Below are 7,319 nucleotides of genomic sequence, written 5' to 3'. Positions count from 1 at the left end.
TGCTCGGCAGATACACAGAAAGTACAGGTAAGCTAGTAAATGGTCAACCACGTCCTATCATGGTTATTATACAAGTCAGGTTCGTATTCAAGCACGCATTGTTACTAACACGTATTGATCATGGCAGCTCACACATATAATCATGGCAGTCCAACAACAGCAAAGTCACGTAAATTAACGAAGTCCAAATTATCCGACCCAATTATTTGGGCTCGTGTCAGTGTGCAAGTCCAATTGTGTGCACGTGCATATGGTCTCGACTCGAGACTAGAGATCTCGAGTCGCAATAAGGGAGATCTCGACAGATGCATATATCACTCGAGACTGGGTGGTCTCGAGTCAGGTCTCGAGTCGCAACGGGCTGGTCTCGGTTTGTCATGGTCCACTCGAGACTGTTCGGTCTCGAGTCGCAACCAGACTCGCAATGTCGGTCTCGAGTTGTGCTGCTGTGTGCGAGTGTTGTGGTCTCGAGTCGAGACTAGGAGATCTCGACTCGCAACCCATGTCCAGATCAGAAAGTGTAACCAACTTCCTAATTTCCAAAATCCAATCTCAACCAATTCCGTGATTTCAGCAAACAACTTAGCAGTTTCGAAAATCAGATCAAATCAATAATCAATTCATAAATCATCCTTAATCATATACGTTCATATCATCAAGAACATTGAATCGATAATTAATCAAGCATACAAATCGGATCATCATTCAAACCAAAACCGAATCATAATCATATCATCAGACTAGCATGCAACCTAGCCGGTTATACTCGGACCGAAATCAATCATATACGCATCAGAACAATAACAGGAACAATGAGTTCATAATTCAGTTATCATGTTTTCATATGTGAACCGAAACCTTAGTGTAAATCCTAACCGATTACAAAGATCCGATAACTAACAAACATATAAGCATACAATTAGTGGCATCATACTAACCGAGATGATAGAGAGCTTCGAAGGAACAAGGGGCTTCGAGAGAGAGGGCTGCCTTCGGTTCCGAGAGAGAGAGAGTTTAGTGTGTGTGTGTTCTTGGTTGCAAAGTTGTGAAACTAAAACCCTAAGAGATGTGTGTAAACATGTATACGTATGGAATGGAAGTGGGCCGAAACCCCCACTTGGGCTACCTCATGGTCTCGAGTCCAACTATATGGACCAAGTGGGTTTGTGCAATCGAGTAGGTGTGGTGCGATTGGGCCGTTTATAAACATACACACAATCACAAGCACGTATTAACATAACATTCATATAATCACCAAGTTCACATAAACACGTAACGATACACAAAGTAGGTTCAAAGTACGAGTTGTCACATTATCCCCAACTAAAAAGAAATTTCGTCCCGAAATTTGGTACGCACTCACTGAGGAAGCTAGGTAAGTTATATCGTTCACTGGTTTTCCTGGGGTGTCACATCCTCCCCCCGTTAATCTGGAATTTCGTCCCGAAATTCCGAAGTAGTAGCTTCAGCTGTAGTGGTTGTATTGGTTCCGAATAACTGGGGGCACTTTTCTGTCATCCTGTCTTCGCGTTCCCAGGTGTACTCTGGGCCACGTTTGGAGTTCCAACGTACTCGAACAAGAGGGATTCTCTTGTGTTTGAGGACCTTCACATCCCGGTCCGTGATTTCTACTGGTTCCTCGACGAACTGCAACCGCTCGTCGATGGTGAGTTCTTTGAAAGGAATGATAAGGGTCTCATCTGACAGGCACTTCTTCAGATTCGACACGTGAAATACATTGTGAACTGCACCGAGTTCAGCTGGTAGGTTTAGCTTGTAGGCTACTTTGCCGATTTTCTCAATGATCTCGAACGGTCCGACATACCGCGGATTGAGTTTGCCCCGTTTGCCAAAACGAACCACACCCTTCCAGGGTGAAACTTTTAATAAAACCCGGTCCCCGACCTGAAATTCCAATGGCTTTCTACGCTTGTCCGCGTAGGCTTTCTGACGGTCGCGTGCTGCCGCCATGCGTTGTCGTATCTGTGCTATCTTTTCTGTGGCGTCCACTACAATCTCTGGACCCGTAATCTGACTATCCCCCACCTCTGCCCAACAGAGAGGTGACCGGCATTTTCGTCCGTACAATGCCTCGAATGGAGCGGCTTGTATGCTGGTGTGATAACTGTTATTGTACGAAAACTCCACCAAAGGGAGATGTTTTTCCCAGCCGTTGCCGAAATCGATAACGCATGCCCGAAGCATGTCTTCAAGTGTTTGGATCGTTCGCTCAGACTGCCCATCCGTCTGAGGATGATATGCTGTGCTCATGTCTAACCGTGAGCCAAAAGATTTGTGCATTGCTTGCCATAGCTCTGACGTGAATCGTGCATCCCGATCCGAAATGATGGAAGTGGGCACTCCGTGCCTCGAAACAACTTCTTTAAGATAAACGTCTGCGAGAGTGGAAAACTTATCCGTTTCCTTTATAGCTAGGAAGTGTGCAAACTTGGTGAGTCGATCCACGATCACCCATATGGTATCATTCCCACGCTGGGATCTAGGTAAGCCCGTAACAAAATCCATGGAAATCTCTTCCCATTTCCATTGCGGTATCTTGGGATGCTGAAGTAGACCCGCTGGTTTCTGATATTCAACCTTGACTCTTGCACAGGTCAAGCACTTGCCGACGTAAGTAGCGATGTGAGCCTTCATACTAGGCCACCAATAAATAGTGCTGATGTCGTGGTACATTTTATCCGACCCTGGATGTACCGAGTAGCGAGACTTGTGAGCTTCGTCCATTACCAGTTCGCGTAGACCGCCATAAAGTGGGACCCAAATACGCCCCGTTACATAGTAGGCGTCGTCTGCCTTCTGTTCCATTCGTTGTCGTGAGCCGCGTAAGGCTTCAGCTTTGACATTTTCGGGTTTCAATGCTTCTACCTGAGCATCTCGTATCTGTGCAGGAAGGCTAGACTGAATCGTAAGCTGTAGCGCTCGCACGCGCCGTGGTAGAGTGTCTTTCCGACTGAGGGCGTCAGCCACTACATTGGCTTTGCCTGGATGGTACTTGATAGCGCATTCATAATCGTTCAGTAGTTCAACCCATCGTCGTTGACGCATGTTCAAATCCTTTTGCTTAAGGATATGCTCGAGACTCCTGTGATCGGTGTAAATCGTGCACCTGGTACCGTACAGGTAGTGTCGCCATATCTTAAGCGTGAAAACAACAGCTCCCAGCTCTAAATCGTGCGTCGTGTAATTTCATTCATGTATCTTAAGTTGGCGTGAAGCGTAAGCAATAACCTTGTCGCGCTGCATTAACACACATCCAAGACCCTGAATGGATGCATCACAGTATACTACAAAATCGTCCGTGCCCTCTGGCAAAGAGAGGATAGGTGCACTGCAAAGTCTATCCTTTAAGTGCTGAAAAGCAGTCTCCTGAGGGTCTCCCCAGCGATAGGTGACACCCTTCTGTGTCAGTAGCGTAAGCGGCTGAGCAATCTTTGAAAAGTCTTTAATAAACCGTCTGTAGTAACCCGCCAAACCCAAGAATTGGCGTATTTCCGTTGGCGTATGTGGTGCAGGCCAGTTTCTGATCGAATCTACCTTGGATGGGTCGACATGGATCCCATCCTTGTTCACTACATGGCCTAGAAAGTGGACTTCACGAAGCCAGAAGTCGCATTTCGAAAACTTAGCATACAGCTGTTCCTTTCGTAGGAGTTCCAAAATAAGGCGTAGGTGCTGCTCGTGCTCCTCCTGACTCTTGGAGTAGATCAGGATGTCGTCGATGAATACTATGACGAACTTGTCAAGATAGGGTTTGCACACCCTGTTCATAAGGTCCATAAATACGGCAGGCGCGTTCGTTAACCCGAATGGCATGACAAGAAACTCGTAGTGACCGTAACGAGTTCTGAATGCGGTTTTGGAGACGTCCTCCTCTCGGACTCTCAGCTGATGGTAACCAGACCTCAAGTCTATCTTGGAGTAATAACACGACCCTTGCAACTGGTCGAATAAATCATCTATGCGCGGAAGAGGATAACGGTTCTTCACCGTCACCTTGTTGAGTTCCCTGTAGTCTATACACATCCTGAAGGTACCGTCCTTCTTTTTCACAAATAGTACTGGAGCTCCCCAAGGTGAAGAGCTTGGACGTATGAAGCTCTTTTCCAAGAGCTCTTGTAACTATTTTGACAGTTCTTCCAACTTTGATGGAGCTAGACGGTATGGTGCGCGAGCTATGGGTGCTGCTCCTGGAGCGAGCTCGATTTGAAATTCGACCTGACGGTGAGGCGGTAGTCCAGGTAAATCTTCAGGAAACACCTGAGAGTAATCGCGTACAACTGGAATATCCTCCAATTTCTTTTCCTTTGCTGATGCGTCTGTAACGAGTGCCAGAATGGCAGTGTGCCCCTTTCGTAAGCATTTCTGAGCCTTCAAGAAAGAGATGATGCCAACCACAGCACCACTCTTGTCGCCTTGAACTTCGAGAGGTTCTTGACCAGAACGTGGAATACGAATGATCTTCTCACTGCATAAGATCTCTGCCTGATGTTGGGACAACCAATCCATTCCAATAACGATATCGAAGCTTCCCAAGACTATGGGAATGAGTTCGATGGAGAAAGTTTGACCGGCTAAGACAATACTACAACCCCTGACTATCTGCGTGGCTTCTAAACTCTTACCGTTAGCTAGTTCTACGATATGTTTGGTGCTTAGGGGTGTTGGTGTACGTTTTAACAATTTACTGGCTTTCACAGAAATATAACTTGTATCCGCACCCGAATCGAATAAAACAGTAACATAAATATCATCAAGGAGAAACTTACCCATAACCACGTTGGGATCGTTCACTGCGTCACCTCGACCTAGCACAAAAGCGCGTCCCCTAGCTTCGTTGCCATTATTGTTGTTGTTTCCCCCGTTGTTGTTATTGTTGTTCCCGTTGCCCTGATTGTTGTTGTTGTTGCGATTCTGGTTCTGGTTCAATTGAGGGCAATCGCGTTTGTAGTGACCTTCAGCCCCACACTGGAAACATCCCCGGTTTCCACGCTGTGGCTGCTGCTGCTGATTCTGTGGAGCTGGTGGTGGGAGTTGCTGGTTCTGGTTTGCTGGCCGTGAGCTTCTACAATCCTTTGCCTCATGACCCGGCTTGAGGCATCTTTGACATCGTTCCCTGCGACACCTTCCACTGTGGTGTTTGTTGCACCTACTACACCATGGGTGAGTTCCCCTATAACCATTCTGCCCCTGACTGCCCGATGATTGCTGATTCGGACTCTGATAATCGTTGGTGCGACGCTGCTGTGTTTGGGACTGAACAGATACTGATCCCCTGCTGGAATCCCCATCCCATTTCCGTTTGTTGTCGTTGGGTGTAGCAGAAGTAGCAGCTGGAGTAGTAGCAGTAGTAGTAGCACTGATGCGTTTTGGCAGCTTGTTCTGTTCTACTGCCTGATCTGTGAGTCGATGAGCAAGACGCTGGATGTCTTGGATGTTGTCGAGGTTTGCCGATGTAACATGGCTCTGAATCTCTGAGGCTAGACCCTGGAGGTACAATTCGATACGCTTGATGGGAGGGTCCACCATGGTAGGACACAAAATAGCCAGTTTGTTCGATCGCTTCGTATAAGCTTCTATCTCTGACCCCGTCATCTTCAAGTGATAAAACTCATTCTCCAACCTGTGGATATCATCCCTTGTGCAGTACTCACGCTTGATAAGTTCCTTGAATTCGTTCCATGGGGTGGCGTTAGCAGCTGCCAACCCTAAGATCTGAACTTGGGCGTTCCACCAAGTTAGTGCTATCCCTTCTAGCGTGCCAGTGGCGTACTTCACCCTGCGAGCCTCAGGGCATTCACACATTTCGAAAACTGACTCGAGCTTCTCAAACCAGTGGAGGAGTCCCACTGCCCCCTCTGTGCCGCTGAAAGTACTTGGACGACAGTCCATGAAGTTCTTAAAAGTGCAAACAGGCTGCTGCGCGTGTTGACCTATTGTGTACGAATAGGGCAAAGTTTAAATACATGGGCTAGTTTAGGAGTGTAGGATCTAAAGATCCTAGTGTAAGTTATGACTACAGGATATACTACCTGCTTGAGCAGCTGCAAGTGCCGCAGCAACTTGAGCTTGAACGAGAGCCTCTAGCTGGGCTTGAGTCATGTTGATTCGTCCAGACATGATCTTCATTGTAAAAGTAACGTAAGTGAGGGTGGTTCGCGAGTAGGGCGATGACAGAAAAGCGTAAGCACGTAGGTGTTCTCATATAAATAAGTCATGTGTATCTAAGCGTAATGCGAGCAAAGTTCTATATAGTTCTAGCAAACAGGCAATAAACATAAACCTTATTACCTAGGATGTCGAGTCTTGCACGTGGAGCGAAGCGTCGTTGTGGATCGTTAAGAGCACTGTTCTGGTTATAGTCTGGTTTTAATAAAAAAACGTTTTCCCATATTAAAACCAAGTTCTCTATAACCAATGGCTCTGATACCAATCTGTCACACCCCCAAAATCCCACACGCGGAGTACCACCGCCTGGGGGCGTGACGTGACCAGGATCAAGCCATCAATCATATCAAACATAGCATTTAATAATAAAAGTAGATAAAGTAATTCATCACGACATGATTGATGTTTCAAAAACCAAACTTTGTTTAAGTAGCGGAAGCATAATAATGAAAATCCAAATAAGTTTTAAGTTCAACTATCGTTCACGATCCGTATCCCACAACGACCTGCTCCTCCCTGTGCAAGCTCCATAATGTACCTAAGGTCCTGCAAGACATGCAGCAGATAATCAACAACTAGTTGAGCGAGTTCACAGTTAACAGTTCAGTAATAGTATAGAGTGAGTAGCGTTTTGTTCGTTTGTCAAGTCGTATATCGTATTAGTTTCCATCGCGGCCTCCCAGGCAGGTGTGCGAAGATATTAGGAGATGTTCCTCCCGAGTATTCTAGACTAGGTTTTGATTGTATCGCGGCCTACCAGGCAGGTGTGCGAAAATTAGTAGATTACAGTTCGCGGCCTTCCAAAGGCAGGTGTGCGAAGTCAGTCATAATATCGCGGCCAACCCTTGGCAGGTGTGCGAAGATCGTTCAGTGAGTGTTACTAGTCTAGCAGTAGGTTCTACCATCTATGTATGTACAGTAAATCATCAAATCCCCATTCCCACCCTGGGAACCCCATGCCTTGGATTGTGTGAACTCACCTTGGGTTGCTCGGCAGATACACAGAAAGTACAGGTAAGCTAGTAAATGGTCAACCACGTCCTATCATGGTTATTATACAAGTCAGGTTCGTATTCAAGCACGCATTGTTACTAACACGTATTGATCATGGCAGCTCACACATATAATCATGG

This window comes from Helianthus annuus, chromosome 5, assembly GCF_002127325.2.
Source record: "Helianthus annuus cultivar XRQ/B chromosome 5, HanXRQr2.0-SUNRISE, whole genome shotgun sequence".
Classification (NCBI taxonomy): domain Eukaryota; kingdom Viridiplantae; phylum Streptophyta; class Magnoliopsida; order Asterales; family Asteraceae; genus Helianthus; species Helianthus annuus.
The sequence above is the reverse complement of the archived record's forward strand: the minus strand, read 5'-3'. Positions refer to the sequence as shown.